Source organism: Equus caballus, chromosome 22 (assembly GCF_041296265.1).
Source record: "Equus caballus isolate H_3958 breed thoroughbred chromosome 22, TB-T2T, whole genome shotgun sequence".
NCBI lineage: Eukaryota > Metazoa > Chordata > Mammalia > Perissodactyla > Equidae > Equus > Equus caballus.
Window position 1 is genome coordinate 50031946 of NC_091705.1, and position 17508 is coordinate 50049453.

Consider the following 17508-nt stretch of genomic DNA (forward strand, 5'->3'; position numbering starts at 1 on the left):
TGTGGATGAAAACAAACCCACGCAAAGAAGTCCGCATCCCTCCCCATCGAGGAAATGCAAATTAACCCTCGGTGAAGTGTCACCATGCACTCACCAGAATGGCCGGAACAGAAAACAGCGACCTCACTGAATGCTGGCAAGGATGTGGAGAATTTGGATCCCTTGTCCATGGCTGGTGGGCTGGAAAGCAGGGCTGCCACTCTGGGAAATGGCCCGGCCTTCTTAGGAAGCTAAGCACGTGCTTCTCGCATGACCCAACAATGGCACTCCCGGGCGCTGACCCCAGAGAAAGGAAGAGGCATGTCCCCACGGAAACCTGCGCACCATTATTCCTAGCAGCCGTGCTTGTAATAGCCACACTGGAAACAGCCGCAGTGCCCTGCAATAGTGCCTGGCTAAGCAAACCGTGCTGCAGCCCCACGTGGAGCACACCCAGCCGCAGAAGGAAGTAACTACTGCTCCAGCGACACTCGGGTGGGTCTCTGGGGCACAACACTGAGTGAAAGAATCTGGTCTCGAAGAGTCACACACAGTACGTTTCCAGTTACACAACACTCTTGAAATGACAACACTACAGAGTCGGAGGACAGATTAGTGGTTGCAGGGGTGGGGCTGTCACAGGAGGAGGAGGGTGGGAAGGTATGACTGTAAAGGGCCAGCAGGAGGAAGGTCTCTGTGGCGACGCAGCAGATGTGCTCCAGATCGCGGTGGTGGTCGCGGGAACCTGCACGTGTGATAAACCGCGAGAACTAGGCACATGCTTTGCACAACGCAACGTCCTGGCCCTGGTGCTGGACTGTGCAAGATGTCATGCACGTTACAGATGAGGAATCTGCAGGGGACGTCTCTGTGCCATCTGTCCTGTGACTTCCTGTGAATCTATAGTTATTTCAAAATAAAAAGCATTTTTTAAATGACGGTAGGCGCTGCTTTGTTCCCGGGGAGTGAGACCTCCAGCCCGTTTAAGTGTGCCATGAAAGGGGCTTACGCTGCCCATGATCTGGGCACACTGTTGTTCTGGCAACTGCTACTCCAGTATCACTTCATCTCACATTCGAAGTTATGAAAAAGCCCCATTGTCATAACAGCAATTTTTAAATCTGTTTGCACAGCAAGACAGCAGCCAAGTGCAAAAGCCTCATGGAGAAAGGAGGCTGGGAGAAAACGTGGCCTCGGTGGCGAGGTTTCTAGAAGTCCTCCTCACAACACAACACAGTTAATCCAAAACAGATCCCAAACCGGGGTGGGACGCTCGGTCTGCAAGGACAGAGTCTGATGCGTGGAACTGCACACCCGTCGGAGGACGCGCTGGTGAGCGTTCCCACAGTCTTTGTTTGAGTGTGTTAAATGAACACGCAGACATGCTCCCGCTTTCATCTGTCGGGGAGCGTCCACTCCGTCAGGGCTTCACTGTGTGTGCGGAGGGCAAACGCTCTGGGAACTGTGTCGTTACTGATTTTTATCTATCTTCCCAGTATTTCGGCTGGAGCCATCATTATCTTGCCGGAGCAGCTGCTGGAATATTAACGAGACGCAGTGGTAACAAGTGGAATATAATTAGCACTCCTTGTTCCAGTGAATTTGCAGTTTTAACTGGGAACAATTTGCAGTGCATCTCCGCGTGGCTGTAATTAACTTAGCTAGCGCACACACAGTGGGGGGCCAGCCGGGACCGCAGTCTTCATCTGGGCTGAAGGCGGGGTCCCTCTGAGGTCCCGCCAACTACTCCCCAGCCCAAGCATCCACCTCCTCTGGCAAAACTCCCTGAACGCCCCCTGTTCCCAGTCACTCTGACCCCTCCAGCAGCTCCTTCATTTGCTCCAACATTCCTTCCAATATTTTTTGAGTGCCCACAGTGTGCCAGGCTGGGACTCAGTGGGGAGCAATCGCCCTACCTTCCAGGCTCCTACAAAGCCCTGTGTCACCGAGCCCTGCGCCAGGAAGGCTGCACACAGCAGAGCAGGACGACACAGTCAGGCGCACCTGGGGAAAGGTGCTGAGCTGGGGGCAGGTGAGGCGTGCGCAGCAGCTCCCTGGAAGAGGAAGGCTGCCTTCAGGCACCAGGAAGTGTAGCTTTTGTCAGGGGCATCGTGAAAGGAGACACGAGCCTGCTCTGGGGCTCAGAGGAGGGGGCAGGCCCCTCACCCCCACTGTCCCGACAGTCCTGCAGCCTCCCCGGCAGGGCAGCCCAACTGTAGATGTCTCCTGGAGCACAGGCTGCGGTGCCTTCGCACCCACCCGAAGCCCCCAGCCTTCTCCTGCCCTGGAAGTTCTGGTGGTGCAAGAATGATATCAACGGTCAGCGCACAAGCTTTTCTATGAAAAGTCGTTCATAAGCATGAATCCTGGAGGCAGTCAGGGCCCTCACCATTCCTGTTTCACTGATGAGAAACTGAGGCACAAGTATATTCCATGACTTTGGGGAAAGTCACACAGTAAGTAGGTGACCACCCGCCATGGCCAGGGCATCAGCAGGACGTGATCCACTGGGAGGGCTGCATACCCAGTGGGGCTGGTTTCCAGTGGTGTCTGCATGCCGGCTCTCCTGAAACACTGACTGGGATCGACTTTATCTATCTATCTATCTATCTATCTATCTATCTATCTATCTATCTACCTACCTATCTACTTAACTGTCTATCTATCTATCTACCTACCTACCTATCTATCTATCTATCTATCTATCTATCTATCTATCTATCTACCTAACTATCTATCTATCTATCTATCTACCTATCTATCTATCTATATACCTACCTATCTATCTATCTATCTATCTACCTATCATCTATCCATCTAGAGATTATGATGAATTGGCTCATCCGATTATGGAGTCTGAGAACCCCATGAATTTCTGTCTGAGAGCTGAGGCCCAGGAGAGCCGGTGGTGTAGTTCAGTCCGAGTCCAAAGGTCTGAGAACGAGGGGGGCCGACGGTGTGAGTCCCCGTCCCTGGGCAGGAGAGGACAGATGTCCCAGCTCCGCTGGGCAGAAGGCAGGAAGCAAAAGGGTGGATTCCTCTTTCCTCCACTTTTGTTCTGTTGCAGCCTCAGCAGATCAGATGAGGCGCCATCACACGGGGTAGCACCCACCCTACTGAGCCCCCTGACTCAGGTGCTACTCTCCTCCCAGCACAGTTGGGCTGGGCCCCAGAGGTGCATTCGGGCTGACACACAGAGGAGCTGTCACAGCCTCAGCTGTGGGTGGCTTCTCTCAGACTCCAGAAGCTCCCACCTATTCCTCGTTTGTGGAGACGTTCTGTCATGAGTGGGTGTTGACTTTTGTGAATTTTTTCTCTGCATCTATTTAGATGATCATATGGGTTTCTCCCCTGTTCTGTTAAGATGGTAAAATAAATCAACTGATTTTAGAATATTGAGCCAACCTTGCATTCCAGGGATAAACATTCCTTGGTCATAATGCATTGTCCTTTCATTATATCACTGGATTTAACTTACTAATATTTTCAGGAATTTTTTGCCTCTGTCCATAAGAAATATTTGGTCTGTAGTTTTCTTTACTTATAATATCTTTGTCCGGTTTTGGTTTCAGGGCTATGCTGGCCTCAGTGGTGTGCTGGGCCTGACTCACCTGTGCACCTCTCTTCCCAACTCTGCATACACCTGTCACATTGCTAACCAGAAATCAGCCAAAGTGCAAGGACGGACATCACAGAAACTGGCAAACATTGCAAACCAGATTTTTTCCCCTAGAAAGCTAGTTGTCAAACATTTACCAGCAAACCACTGGCTGGCCTCGGAAAGCAAGTTGTTTTTCCTCATCATCTATTTTCTGAAAGAGTTTATGTGAGATTTATAATATCTCTTCCTTAGGTTTTGGCAGAATTCACTAGTGAAACTGGCCAGGTCTGGAGTCTTCTCTGTGGTAAGGTGTTTTTGTTATTAATTCATTAACTTTCACAGATGTAGAACTATTCATATTTTTTGTTTCCTCATGTGTCAGTTTTGGGTTAGTTGTGTTTTTCAAGGGATTTTTCCATTTTGTCTACATTATCTAGTTTATTGGTATAAGTTGCTCCTAACAGCCTTTATCACCCTTTAATGCCCACAGTATTCTTCCCGGTGCTGGAACATGTGAGTGTTTCCTCGATCACTCCTGCTAGGGGCTGTCAGTTTTATTAATCTTTTCAAGAGCTAACTTCTGGCTGGTGATTCTGCTGTTTGCCTGTTTTCTGAGTCATTGATTCTATTCCTATCATTACTATTCTCTTCCTTTGACTTGTTTTGTGTTTAATTTATTCTTCTTTTCCTATAGTCTTAGGTGAAAACTTAAAATAATTTATTTTGAACATTTAGATCTCTCTGCTTTTCCACAACAACCATTTAAAGCTCCCCTCTGAACACGCCTTCAGCTGTATCCCACAAATTCCCATACGCTGCATTTTTATTTCATTTCACTAGAAATAGTTTCTGGTTTCCCTGATAGTTTCTCCTTGGTCCCAGGGGAGATTTAGAAATGTACTGCTTGATGTCCAGATACTGGGGTTTTATGTAGATCTCTAACTTAATCCCATCGCACCAACAGAACATGCCCTTGGAGACGTCCATCTTTTGAGACAACTGAGCCTCATTTTAAGGTCCAGCATATGGCTTATCTCAGGGGATGCTCCAAGCACTTGAAAAGATTGTGAATTTGGCACTCGTCTGGTGCAGGGGTCTGTAACTGCCCATTAGGTCGAGTTGGTTGGCAGCATTGTCCACCTCTTACAGACCACTACTGACTGTTGGCTCCTCGTCCCATTCAAGACTGCAAGAGGGACTGAAATCTCGGGCTCTGGTTGTGGATTTCTCTGCTTCTCACTTTGCTTCACAGAGTTGAAGCTCTGGCACAAGGTGCCCCATGTCTGTGACTTACGACTTCCTGATGCAATGAGCTTTTCATTATGAAATAGACCTCATCCTCTTGGGGAAGCCCCTCGCCTGATGCTCTGTGGCCACATCCATGCTTGCTGCTGCACCACACACCCTTCCCTCCTCTCATTTTCGACCTCTCTGGGGCTCTGTATTCAAAGTGCATCTCTCACAGACAGCACGTAGCTGGGTCTTGCTTTTTTGGTCCAGTTTTGACCATTTCTGCCTCTGAACTGGAGTGTTCAGTCCATTTCCACTGAACGTGACTGTGACATGGTTGGGTTAAGTCTGCCATCTTGCTGGGTGTGTTCCTTTTGTTCTGCTTATTGTTGATGCTATGTTCTACTTTTCCTTTCTGCTTTTTGGCAAATCAAGTGTTTTTAGTATTTCATTTTATCTCCTCTATTGACTTATAAACAAAATAAAACTCTTTTTTCCCAGTGGTTGCTGTAGGAGTTACAATATGAATTCCTAACTTGTAACAGGCCATTTGCAGTTAATGTTGAGCGGCTCTACATAAAGCACAGACTGCTCATGATGGGGTCATCCTACTTGCCCACCTCGGACTCTTACAAGTTTCACAATATTTATGGACTCAGATATTTACTTTTCCAATGCCTTTCATTCTTTCCTAGGCATGCATTACATCTAGTTTCATTTCCCTGCAGCCTGGAGAACTTAAACATTTTTTGTAGTTCATGTCTCCTGGCAACAGATTTTCTCAGCTTAAAAAAAACCCTCAAATGTCTTTATTTCACCCTCATTTTTGAAGGATAATTTCCACTGGATATAGAAGTCTTGATTGACAGGCTTTTTTTCAATGGAGCGCTTTTAAGACATCATTCCATTGTCTTCAGGATCCATTGTTTAAAATGAGAAGCAGCTATTGTTGCCCTGTTTCTTGGGGTCCTTTTTCTCTGACTGCTTTTAAGATTTTCTCCTATTCTCCAGTTTGAGGCAGTTTAATTATGCTGTGTGTAAGTATGGTTTCCTCTGTATTTGTCTTATTTTTTGTATCAGTGGGTTGATATTTGTCATCAAATTTGGGAAATATTTCGCTGGTTGTTCTCTAAATATTTTTATGCCTCATTTTGTCTCCTCTTTTTGGGATCACAATTACATATTTACTAGACCACTAGGTATATTCACCCCCACACACAACAGACATGAGTCCCGCGGTCTCAATGTTCTTCCAACTGGATAATTTCCGTTGACCTGTCCTCAAGCTTACTGACCTTTTCCTCTGCAGTTTCCTGTGTGCTGTTCAGCCTGCCCAGTGACAATCTTATGGCTTCCATTTCTCTGATGAAATTCCCCCATCAGTTCTCTCCTTTTGTCCATGTTGTCAGCTACATCCTTGAAAATATTTACAACAGCCGTTTGAAAGTCCTTATCGGCCATTCCAACATCTGGGTCATCTCAAGTTCTGTTTCTAGTGATTACATTTTTTTCCCTTTTTTTTTTTGTACTTTTGAGATATGTCACATGCCATACAATTTGCTCACTTAAAGTGTATAACTAATGGTTTTTAGTATATTCATAGCATTGTGCAACCATCATAACAGTCGATTTAAGAATGTGTTTATCACCCAAAAAAGAAACCCCATGCCCTTTGGCAGTGCCCTGCGTCCTCTCTGCCACCCAGGCAACCATCTCTATAGACTCACCTCTTCTGGACACTTCACTTAGATGGAGTCACACAACATGTGCTCTTCTGTGTGTGGCTGTGCTCACTCAGCAGGACGTGTTCAAGGTTCATCCACATGCAGTGTGTCAGTGCTTCATCTGCTTTGTGGCTGACTCGCATCGCATTGTGCAGATGGAACACGTACGTGTGCCCATCATCGGGTGTGGGTTGGGGTTGTTGGGACTGCTGGTTTCACGCTTCATCAGGGCTGGTCCTCCTCAGTTTTGTCCTTCACCCTAGGGCAGTTTCCTTAGTGTGAGGTGGGGCCGTGAACCCTAAGGCAGGGCCTCTCTGGTCCGCAATGTCACTGCACTCAGACTGGCAGGAGCTCAGAGCATCCCCAGCCTCATGTGTACCTGGCACCTCCGTGCAGCAAGCAGCCCACAGTAGCCCCACTCTGCTGGGCCTTGCGGTCTCACCCTGAGCATGGGCAGCCCAGCCCTCACCAAGGACCACACGACCCCCACCCAGAGGCCCCTGCCCCCTCCCCTCCTGCACAGGCCCTTCCCCTCCAGCACCCGACCTGAGACGGTGAAATGCCTCAGCAGCTCCCAACCCCGGCTCTGCCTCCTCAGCTCCACGTGACCTCTGAACTCTGCCTGGGCTCCACATCTCAACACAGGCAGGACGCGGGGCAAACCCGGCACTCGCCTCCCGTGTCCCCTCTCCCATGGAGTCCATCCTGTGCTGTCACATCTGCGAATCCCGGCCTCCTGCACTTCGTGCGTTTTTTACTGCCAGTGGCAGGAGGCGAGCCCGGACCAGCGACTTCTTCACAGCTGGACATGCAAGGCCACCCCAGGGATTGTGATGCTTCATTTTTACCAAGACCCCGCCCACCATTGTGATTCTGTTGTGAGTGGTTTCGAGACCACTTTGAGAAATTCGGGTCTGTCTGGAAGAGCACACAACGTTAAGCACCTACTATGTGCCCAGCCCCAAACGAAATGCCACACGCACACGACCTCGTCCGACCCTCTCTCAGCTCACCCGAGTGGGGCTGGGCCACCACTGGCCCCACTTGTCAGAGGAGAAGACTGAGAGTGGCAAGACTGAATTATTGCTTCCAGGTCACGTAGCCAGCACAGTGAAAGAGGCAAGATGCCCCCGCAGCCAGGCCCAAGAGCCTCTCCTGAGCCACTTGAAAGCCACCGCATCCCTTAGCCTTCGGCCACATCTTTGATTTCTAGGCCCCGACCTGCCGCCACATCTCAGGACAGGATCGCTCGTCTCTGGGTGTTTCCAGGAACTCACCGCTCGGCACCACACCGAGGCTCCCAGTTCCAGCCCCTCCCTTCCCGGAGTCCCTGTGCTGGCACCGGTGGTAATTGCACTAATATTCCGCTTGGCGTGTGAGAAACCAGGTCTGCGTGATCCCGGGCGGCCAACGAGAATATTTAATTTGTATGTTTTCCTGGCAGCTCTCCAGAGACTTGGAAATTGCCAGAATGACTCACTTTTTATCTCAGCACGTCAACGCCATGTAGAGCTAGCACAGAATTGATGCAGGGCACCGTAATGGAGAGCCCTCGGACCCCCGGCTCCACGGTCAGGCCCACGCTGGGTCAGGCACTGCTGTTACTCCTGCTTGTGTCTGATCTGTCTGTCTGTCCAGCCAGCTCAGCATTCACAACGAAGCGACTGAGCCCATGCATCGGCTGGGAAAGAAGCTGCCTCAAGTCCCTGCGGCCAGGACGGCCCCTCTAGACGGGCGTGGAGCAGACGAGGCCAAACTGGAAGTGGGGGGAAGCATGGAGACTCCGTGGCAACTGTTCTTGGTGTGCTGTCGTAACAGAGATGAACAGCAAGAGGCTTCCTCAAGGTTGGAAAGGGAGGGAGCAGGCGTGGGCCCCCTTTGTCGTGTGCTGAATCGCATCCCCCAAAAAGATAAGTTCAATTCCTCACCCTCATGCCTGTAGTGCGACTGTGTTTGGAAATAGGGACTGTGGAGATGTCATCAGTAAAGATGAGGTCACACTGGAGCAGGGGGACCCTAAATCCAGTGACTGGTGTCCTTACAAGGATGGGGAGATCTGGAGACACACACACAGGGAGAAGTCCACGTGATGACGGAGGCAGAGACGGGAGCGATGCGGCCACAGGCAAGGATACCTGGGGGCCCCAGACGCTGGGAGAGGCAGGATGGACCCTCCCCAGGAGGCTCTGCAGGGAGCACAGCCCCACCCACACCTGACCTCAGACTGCAGCCCCACTGAGGGAGGATGCACACCTGCTGTGTTCAGCCAGCCAGCTTGTGGAGCTTTATTACTGCAGCCCAGGGACACTCCCGCCAGCCATGCCTACAGCAGGCCTCTGTGCATCCCTCTGCCTGTCCCTCTGTCCCTCTGCCTGACTCTCTGTCTGTCCCTGTGCCTGTCCCTGTGTCTGTCCCTCTGTCTGTGCCTCTGCCTTCTTGCCCTCTCCCAGATCCTGGATGCTCGGGGTGGCGAGTCTTGGTTAGCATGGAGCATGGAGACTGTCCCAGCACTCCTTCAGCCCAGCACACAGGACTGGACACTGAGCATGTCCAAGAAGCCAGGTGCAGGCAGGTCCAGCTGGACGTCTGGACTGTGGAACTGAGGGGTGATGTGCTAGACACCTGGCCATCCTCTCTGTGCCCGCACTCAGGTCTGAATAAACTCCCATGCTGGGGGTGGGAAGGGCGGGCTGGGAGCCAAGGGTGTGCAGGAGGCAAAGCACAGCCGGGGCTGCGCCCAGAAGGTAGGGGGCTGCCAGGACCAGCCCCTCCCTCTACAGAGCCCTCACTGCTCCCCCAGGGGCCCAGCTATTTCTAGAGGCAGAAGGAGAATTCAAGATGGCTCAAGGCTGGTTATACATTCCACGAAGGACGGGAGATGGCAGCACGGAAGGACTGCAGGCCATCTCCAAGAGCCGGGGGTGGGTCAGCGTCTCCTCTGGGGGACTCTAGGCCCCTGGGCCCTGTCACAGAAGCAGCCCTGCCTGCTGCTCTGCGGGTCTGCCAGCGCCCAGCCTTCACATCGCCAGCGGCAGCGTCGTCCTCTTCTCTCACTGTGCAAAACTGCCCGGAAAACCTTGGGATGCAAAAAATAAAAAAATAAAGGATTCTACATTTGCTTTCTACTTTTGGCAAATGACCTGACACACGGCTCCGCAGAGCTGCGTCTGCAGCCTGAATTTCCCATCACAGTATCTTCCGGCGGACTGAATCCAGACGTCTGCACTAAGGAGGATCCGAACGTCTGGCGTTCCTGTCCCAGGCAGGGCGGCGAGGGGATCGGGCGCTTTCCCCGCGGGTGCGCAGCCGGCGTGACCGCCCGGGGACGCGGGCGCCGTGCCTCCGCGGGCCTCAGCAGCGCCATGGCGCCCGCGGCCGGTGTCTTCCCCGGTTAATCCGAGCTGAGTTCGTGTGCGGCGCCCACCTGCGCGCTGCCAGTCATCAGGGTGAGGGGCGCCGGCGCTCCCAGGAGGCTCAGCGTTCCTGCTCCCGACGCCTGAGAGGACCAGGTGCACAGTCACTCCAGCTCATGCTGAGGCGGATTTTGAACCAGAGACGCACTGGCAACGAGGCCAAAGGAGGGAGTGCAGTGCAGGGGAGGCTCAGCGGGGGCCATGGCCGACCCTGCGTCCAGCCTGCCTTGGGCAGCCACACCCCCACCTGATGGTAATCCCAGGGCCACAGGAGGGCGTTCCTCGGGGGTCCTGTGACATCCAGCTCTGGGCCAGTGTCAGGGTGGGTGGCCCCCTCCATCGCCCACTGGGCTCCCACAGTTCACTCCATTCTGCCACGTTTGCTGAGTGCCGGCTCTGGGCACCAGGGCAGAGGGAGGGTCAGGTCAGGCAGCCTGGCCAGCCTGCCTCTGGCCGCGAGGCTGCGTCTAGGCAGGCAGGGCCCCAAGCAGCAGCCGGCTGCCCCCTTCCTTCCCCACGTGGGGCTCCGCCCAAGACCAGGTGAGTGGCCTTTGCCCACCTCCAAGAAGGACAGGTGACAGGCCCCCCTGTGCCCCTCCGTGGACACTGAGCGGGCTGCTTGGGGTGGGGTGGGGGGTGGGGGTGCCCAGTGGGAGCAGTCCCTGGTGGGGCCAGCAGCCCACTCTCAGAAAGCAGGGTTTTCTCTTCTGAGCGTCAATGCACTGCTCCTTGTGCCTCTCCTAAGGCTGGGGAGGGAGGAGCCAGCCAAGACCTGGGGTGAGGTGGGAAGCAGCCTGCTCACCCCTCCCCCGGGACCACAGCCCAGGTCCCCTCCAGGATCCAGTGAACATGCTGGTGCAGGATGAGCTGGCCTGACAGTCAGAGGCCCAGAGGTTTCAAACACTGACATGCACACATGCACACACATCTCACATGTGCACACATAACTCACACATGTATGCTCACATGCACGCACATATGTGCACCATGTTTCTGACTTCATTTTGTGGCACCTCCCGGCCAATGATACACCCACACACCCCATCGTGTAGGCTCCGCCTCCCTCACAAGCTGATCCCACCAAGCCCCTGCCTGGTCAGCCTGGGCCAGTGCTGACTTCCACCTGCCTCACCCCCAGCAGCTGGCAGCAGGCCTGAGGGGTGGGGAGGGGACTCGTGTCTGAGACTGAGGCTGGGGGCAGCTCTCTGGGCCTGACCTTGCTGGCCTCGGGTCCACACAAGGCCATGTGCTCACGGAGCTGCGAGGAGCTGGGCTGCAGCACACCTGGGCAGGAGGGGGCCGGTGGCGACAGGGGAGGACTTCGTGGCCACACACCCAGAGCAGCGGCTGGAACCTTCCAGAGCTCTTTGTGCAGACACAGGCTGAGCCTTTGGATTTGCAAACCCTGAGACAGCTCAGTTGCACCCACGCAAAGGGAGAGGCAGCCCAGCACGTGGGCCCCCTGTGCCCTGCGACCAGGCCCATTGCTGCCACGGGGTCTGATTCTGCTCCAGCAGGAGACCCGCAGCTTAGAGGAATCCTGCCATGAACCTCCCACTGGGCTGCCTTCCAGAGAAGCTCTTGGCCCACCTGACATTTCCCCTGACGTGTCCCCATCATCCTCCCAGCCCAGCCCCCTCCCCAACCCACAGCCAGCCAGACGCCAGTCTCAGTGCACCTGCCGCCTCCTCAGACAGCCCCAGGCGTGGGTGAGGCACTCATGTAGTGTTTTGTCTTTGTTTGTGTCTTTGGCAACGGGGGGTTTACAGCCCGTCTACCCCCAACTCAGCTCCAGGAGGGAGCGTGCCAGCTCCCATGTGCCCACAGTGCCTAGGACGGTGCCAGCAGACGGGAGGCGCTCAGTAACGGAATGGCCAGACAAGGGTGCCAGCAACTGGGTCAGCCCCCAGCCTTTCTAAGCTCCCTTCCTGTCTGCACAACGGGTGTCATGGAAGAGGGGCGTTGTAGGGTGTCGTTGCCATTCTTGGAGACGGGGCATTATCTGATGAAGGCAGAGCCGCCTCCGTGGACGCTGAGGCCCTGCTCTCCGCGCTGCGTATGAGCTCCTGGGGCTCAGCACTTGATGCAGGGACACAGGTTTCCAAGTCTTTCTCCAGTTGCTGGGGTCTTCGGTGCCCACATCCTTGGGTTGGCGAGGACTCAGGCCCTCCAATTGGCCCAGGCCACAGATGAGCCCTAATTTGGCTGTGGTCCCAGCCAGCTCTGTTCCCCGAGGCCCGGGGTCTGAGCCACTGTGAGGCCAGACCTGCCTGGGGTGGGGGCACCTGGGGGCGTCCCAGAGATCCTTGCTGTGCAACCCTCTGTGGAGTGGGTGGAGCTCATGTGACATGAGTGGGTGCAGCACACCCTCCACTGAGCCGGCTGGGACGTGCCCGTGAAGGATGCACCTGTGCCTGCCCTGTGGTCTGGCTCTGTGAGCCATGGTTGCCAGGGTCCCTGCAAACCGCTCACCCTGGCTGCGGCCATGCCCCCAACTTTGCTCCCAGTGCCCCTCAGGCCTCAGGGCCCCCGGTGGCCAAGCTCCAGCAGGATGGAGAAGGGGCGAGGGTGTGTGGAGCACAGAGCCCTCGGGGGCATCTCGGGAGCCCCGCGGCACCTGGAAGGGCTTTCACATGCACTCCTGCTCTTCACGCAGGTCCTGAGGCATCCGACGTCTCCACCTGCTTCTGAGAGCCACGCGCCCAAAAGGAAAAATGGATGGAAAACCCGTGTGCTTAGCTTCGCCGGCCCCCAGGAGAACACAACTCCAAGGAGGGTCTGGGGCGTGCCCTGTCCCTGCCCGAATGACCCACACAGCCACCTCGGGGTCGGGGCACTGGGTCCCTGATCACACCGCCCATCCCAAGCACAGCACCCGAGCGACTCAACCTGAGGCCAAGTTTTAAAGGGAGCATTTATTTTTAGAACATGCTTTTAACTGGAATCACGGCAAAGTCGGTAAATTGCAGTGAAAACCGTGCAATCCCGCTGGCAAGGAGCCTGCTCAGCAAAGTGTCCTTTGGTTCAAAATAAAGTGCAAAATGGTTTTTTGCAACAACACTTCGGGCAGACTTGAAAGGTCAGCTAGATGGGCTGAGGGGCACCCCATGGAAAACGACCAAGGAGCACCTCGCTCCTCAGACGGTGTGCGGCCGCCGGGGTTTCCCTCAGAACCTTCTCCAGGGCAGATGCTTGTTACTGCGGACGAGGACAGGGGCCTGCACACCTTCTGGACGGGAGAGCTGGAGACCAGAGCGTCTGTGCTCACTGGGCTTTGACTCTGCCGAGGCGCCGGTGGACTCCTCTCGGAAGGTCCAACCGGGGCTCGTCAAGAATCCTCGCGTCCTCTGGCCTGCACTGGGCTTGTAGCGTAGTCACAGGGAACAGGGGCCAACAAGCAAAGCATTCCACCTGACCTGAATGTGTTTGCACTGTGGATTATGGGAAAACCAGAAAAACAACCTCAACCACAGAGAAAGCACACAGCTGAGAGGGGACTGAGGCACAGAGAGGCTAAGGGACTGGCCTGCAGTCACACAGCAAGTGTGGCTCCAGAGTGTGTGCTTTGCCTTTCACCACCATGCACAAGACCCCTAAAAGACCCCTAAAAGACAGCTACACAGGGAACGATGGGCCCCTCTCAGCCCACCTGAGCCACCTGGAGCTTCAGCGGCTCTCAAGGTAGACTGTCTGGGCCACCCTTTGTAGGTCTGAGAGGGAGCGGAGCCCGCCACACAGTGGACACCTCTGTGCCCCACTGTCTGCTCCACTACCTGGGAGAAGACGAGCTGTGGGCGGGGCCGGCACAGAGGGAGGTCGCCCATGGCCCTTTGCCCCCCAGAGAGTGCTGCTCATGCCTGGTGTGGCGGAAGTGACCCACGGCCTGGGACCTTGTCCTCACTGGCTCCGCCAGCCGCCTCCAGGGACAAGCCCCTGCTCAGAGGAGGCCTTTATCTCACAGTGTGTCCAGGGCTTCTCCAGGCTGCCACAGGAGCGGCCTCGGCCTGTGTCCCAGGAAAGTGGGTTTCCAAGCTCCAGGGGCTCAGGGGGCTCAGGTGGGCCCCTAGTTCCCTGAGCTGTCCCATCTGGGAGCTGAACTAGGGTCATCTTGGGGCAAAGATCCTCATGTGTCCTCTTGTGGATGGTGGTGATGGACAAGGCACACTCCTGGAGCCACACTTGCTGTGTGACTGCGGGCAAGTCCCTCAGCCTCTCTGTGCCTCAGTCTCCTCTCGAGAGCCATCTGAAGATGAGCTCATGGACCAGCAGCATGAGGGCATGGGCGCCGCTGCTGGCTGGAGTCGAGTCTGCTCGCAGACGTCCCTGGCCCTGCCCTGCGCCCACGAGGCCACCCAAGGTGGTCCCAGGTGTAGGCACTGGTGTTCTCAGGCCTGAATCTAGTCAAGATAGTAACCCCATTCTTCTCATGGATGAAACTTTGCCTTGTTGTTATTAGTAATGATTAGAAATGTGTTTATCAGTCATGGTCTTCTGTTCCGCTGGCACTTGGGTCACAAAGTGGTTTTTGTGGACTAGGAGCCAAGATGCCACGTGTGCTGGGGTCGTCCACATTTCACCCCGCCAAGCAGAGACAAGGCCACCGCGAAGCCACCGCAACACAACCCACAGAGCCAGCAGTGATTTAACTCTGAATATTTTGCCTTTAATCACAATAAACTAATAAAGATTTCAGAGATGCTCTCATTTCAATAGAATGCAGAGTTATAATTGGTGACCTATTTTAAGCAATTTAATTTCCCATGACCTGTTTTCCAAATTAACATGGTAATAAAGGCCGTGTGCTGGGAGCGGCCAGACCCTCCCCAGGTGGCCCAGCCCAAGACTCTGTTTAAAGGGGTATCTCTCGCCAGTGTGTCATATGAAGAGGGGAGGTGCCCCAGCACGGCTGGGACAGAGGCCCCTGGGGTGGCTGGAATGTGTAGTGCTGGTCGGGGCGGGGGACTGTCAGCCTCAGCTTCCCCGTCTATAATGTGGGAGCCTGGAGGGCTTCTGGGGGCCGGGGAGCAGCAAGTTAAGTGACACTCCTGCCGAGACCACAGCCCTATGCCCTCTTTCCAGTCCCCACGTGGGGCTTCAGCCTCCAGGATGGGCTTCTCCTCAATCTGCTGGTCTCAGTTCAGCAACTCCCAGCTTCCCTCCTCTTCCTCCCCTCCCCCTCCTGTCTCTCCCCCTCTTCTCTCCTTCTGTTTGCTGGGTGCCCCACCCCAGCCACCATCCACGGGTCTGTTCTTTCCCACAAAAATCTGCCCTCTGCTTTTAAACGCGGATAGAAGGCAGTTTCCAAAACACACCTAGAACGAAAAAACACTTTTGAAAAAGGCACAAGAGAAAACACAGCCCTCTTCCAAGCCCACCTGGGATACTAGAGGCAGCCCCAGTGTTCCCAGAAACAGGAAGCCGGCCTCTCTGCCCCGGGCTAAGCTCCCCTCAGATCCTTCCTTCTCTGGCCTCACTCCTGTCCCCACCCAGGTTGGCCAAGGCCCCAGGAAACACCCCATCTGATCCCAATGTCCTTGAGTTGGGCAGAAAGGGACCCAGACTTGGGGGCCTGGTCATGGAACAAAGGAGGGGTGGAGAGGGTACCAAGTCCCTTACAGGTGAGGACCTGGTGGGCTGGCCTCTGCTTCCCCAGGTCTCCCAGGGTCCCAGGTGCCTTTGCTAATGGGGGTAGCATCTGGGGCTCCTTGAGGGGCAGTTCCCTCCAGAGGCATCTGAGGCTTCTGAAGGGAGAGCGAGGGGTGAGGGTTTACCCCGTTAACCAGCCCACTGAGCACCCTGCCCAAGGGTCACTGCTCTGGGCAGGGACAAAGGTCAACCCCATGGCCAGTAAGGACAGGAGCAAGGCTGTGAACGCCTGGTCTGGAGGCCAGTGGATTTGAGGCCACAGGAGTTCTGCCCACCGGCTCCTGGGGGCTGAGACCCTCACCAGCCTCCCTCTGCAGCCCCCGACCTGCGGCCCCCCTATAGCACCCCGCCCGCCCAGGAGGAGGGGACTGGGAAAGACACTGGGGGACTCGCGGCTTCAGACAAGAATGATCTCCTCTGACGTCCCTGACCCGCTGCTGCCCCTGAGGCCTTTTCCAGGCCAAACTGCTCCCTCGTCAACAACATCTCCCTCCCCACGACAGCTCCCAGAGCCCCAGCCCCTGCCAGCGGCAGCTCCCGGGCCCTACTTACAGAGAAACCAGGGCTCTGTGGCCCAGCTGGCTGCTGCCCGGCACTCGTCTCCTCTGACCTTGGGATCGTTGTCTGGAGCGATGTGCTGGTTAATCTCGCTCTGAGCAGGATTAATTTCCCAAGATAAAGCCTCCGGTTTGCGTGCAGTGCTATTTGTGGTGGCGTCAGGCGAGTGCGGCCCCAGAGGAGCAGGAGGAATTAAGTGGGGACCAATTCCCTGAGGACACGGGGAGTATGACACACAGCCCCTCCACCCTGCGGGCTGCCAGCTGCTGGCAGAAGCAGTGCTACACCGGGCTGGCTGGCTGCCCCGGCTGCCAGGCCTCCTCGGAGCCCAAGCTGGAATGCGCTGCAGCCACCAGAGCTGGCCTTCCAGGCAGGACAGGCCTGGGGGCAGTGGCTACAGCTCTTTCCAGAGTCCTCCTCTGGGGGAGTCAGAGCTCTTGGTGGCTCACAGGACCACGCGTGACTCCCACGCTGGGAGTGGTCAAGGTCCTTCCCCAGCCCCCCACAGTTCCTCCCTCCAGACCTGTTAGCTGTGTTCACCACCATCCTGCAGGTGATTCCAGCACACATTTAAGATTGAGAAGCGCTGCTGCCCTAGACGACTTCTGGGGGAGGCAGGCATGGTTGAGGGGCCTGGAAGCATGGGTAGGGCCAGGTAGGAGGCAGCACATGGCCCTTGAACTAGAGTGTTATGCAGGGCCTGACATCCCATGCCTCGTGTCAGGGCCTTGGTGCAGCCATTGCCTCATCACACTCCTCTTTTAAAAGCAAGAAAACCCCCAGGAAGGCACCCACACCCCTGGATGTGGGTACATTGCCCACCACTGTGCTTCCTCAGTTTAAAGATCCTCATGCACTTGGAGGGCAAGGAGCTGTGTCCCCACCGAATCCTGCACCCAGGCTTGGGGTTTAGTTGGTGCTCGGAGAACTCATGGATGATGGATTGATGGATGGGTGGATGGAGGGATGGATTGATGGGTGGATGGATGGATGGGTGGATGGATGGATGGATGGGTGGATGGATGGATGGGTGGATGGATGGATGGGTGGATGGATGGATGGGTGGATGGGTGGATGGATGGGTGAGTGGATGGATGTGTGGGTGGGTGGATGGGTGGATGAGTGAATGGGTGGATGGATGGGTGGATGGACGGATGGATGGATGGACGGGTGGATGGATGGACGGATGGATGGATGGGTGGATGGATGGATGGGTGGTTGGAGGGATGGGTGTGTGGGTGGGTGGATGGGTGGATGAGTGAATGGATGGATGGATGGGTGGATGCGTGGATGGATGGATGGACGGGTGGATGGATGGACGGATGGATGGATGGGTGGATGGATGGATGGGTGGTTG

At 55.2% G+C, this 17508-nt stretch overlaps 2 long non-coding RNA genes across 2 annotated transcripts; one reads left to right on the top strand and one right to left on the bottom strand.

The window, feature by feature from the left end:
* Positions 1-542: 542 nt before the first annotated feature.
* Positions 543-7352, bottom strand: LOC111769923 (uncharacterized). Its single transcript, XR_002802749.2, has 4 exons — positions 7081-7352; positions 6538-6793; positions 6106-6226; positions 543-879 (listed from the first exon to the last, which is right to left on the bottom strand). It is a non-coding gene; the product is annotated as an uncharacterized lncRNA (long non-coding RNA).
* A 98-nt stretch (positions 7353-7450) lies between these two features.
* On the top strand, positions 7451-9659 carry LOC138920076 (uncharacterized). The gene is made up of 3 exons (XR_011430734.1): positions 7451-8659; positions 8985-9185; positions 9335-9659. It is a non-coding gene; the product is annotated as an uncharacterized lncRNA (long non-coding RNA).
* Positions 9660-17508: the final 7849 nt, after the last annotated feature.